The sequence below is a fragment of the Cyprinodon variegatus genome, unplaced genomic scaffold (genome assembly GCF_000732505.1).
Source record: "Cyprinodon variegatus isolate N-32 unplaced genomic scaffold, C_variegatus-1.0 Scaffold1528, whole genome shotgun sequence".
Lineage (NCBI taxonomy): Eukaryota > Metazoa > Chordata > Actinopteri > Cyprinodontiformes > Cyprinodontidae > Cyprinodon > Cyprinodon variegatus.
The window spans coordinates 80751-82235 of NW_015151981.1; positions in this window are offsets into that span (position 1 = coordinate 80751).

Here is a 1485-nt window from a genome sequence, read left to right on the forward strand (position 1 = left end):
GATTTTTTTTTTTCCTTTTGTCAGTCTGTTAATGATTAAAGCCCTTATATTTATATTTACAAAAGCAACACAACCAGTCGCGAGGTAAAATACTGCTTATGTATGCATAGAAGCAAAATGTCTAAAAGACAATTAGAAACTGATTGGTCAGTCACTTCATCTAGATGGATTAAATTGATCTCACATAATAGAATAAAAAAACTTGGTTTTATTTTTCATTAGGACATGTAATTTAAAACCCAATATCGAACAGGTTTATACAATTTCCTTCTCTCATCTCAGTAATGTTGCAGAAATTAAAAATATCATGCCCATTTATGATGCTGAGAAACTAGATCATGCATTTGTAATACTTCAAGGCTGGACTATTTGAATTATTTTCTATCAAGAAGTCCACAAAAGTCTTCAGCTGATCCAAAATGCTGCAGCCAGAGTTTGGATGAAATGTTTAAAAGAGGTTACATTTCTGCTAACTTAGCTTTCCTTTATTGGCTTCCTGTTAAATCCAGAATATAATTTCAAATTCTCCCACTGACATATGATGCCCTAAATAACCAAGCTCCATTTTATATCAGAGATCTGATTGTTCCTTCTGATCCTAACAAAATATTTCACTCTCAATCTGCAGGTTTACTAGTGGTTCCCAGCATTTCAAAAAATGTTTTTAAAAGAATGGGAGACAGATCTGGTAATATTCAAGCTTCTCCACTGTGGAACCACCTACCAGTTTTAGTCCTTGTGAAATACACCCTGTCTACTTTAAAGACTAAGCTTAAAACTTTCCTTTATGATAAAGCTTAGAGTTAAAAACAAAGTGATGTTTGCTTAGTTGCTTTGTGAGGAGGAGGTTTAGTGAATGGCCTGATCCAGCGGGGGAGATTTCAGTCCAGATAGATACTCCCTTCTCATGCCTCTATAGTTATGTTGCTACAGAATACTTTTAGACTACTGGATGAGGTAGAGACCCCTTTTCATAATGTTGCTTCATTCTATCTATATTCTCCTATTCTGCCATATTGTTTAGTTCCAACCAAAACTTTATGTTCTCTGCTTTTTTCTTGTCCTATTAGCTTAATCTGTTCTGTTTCTGTTTGATTGTGACTGCATCCAAGAAAGAATTATCATCTGGGCTGCTGCCATCAGCACCTTTGTCTGCATATGTAGGGTTTGGGCTTTTTTTTCAATGTAGTCTTGTGTCTTTTACTGTAACTAAATGCATTTGCTTTCTTTCATCCTTTGAGATGAGATGTAGCTCAGCTTATCTGGCTATTTAATACTTACATTTTTTATATCTGCTTTTTTTTGTATCTCCCATAAGAGTCACCAAAGTCAGGGTCAGCAGAAGGCTGGTTACACTGAGCCTGGTTCTGCTGGGGGTTACCCTCTGTTAAAACAGGACTTTTCCTCTCCACTTTGAACGCATACATGCTTGGTGTGATTACTGAAGATTCAACAACAAGATGTAAATGAGCCACAAGCTGATCC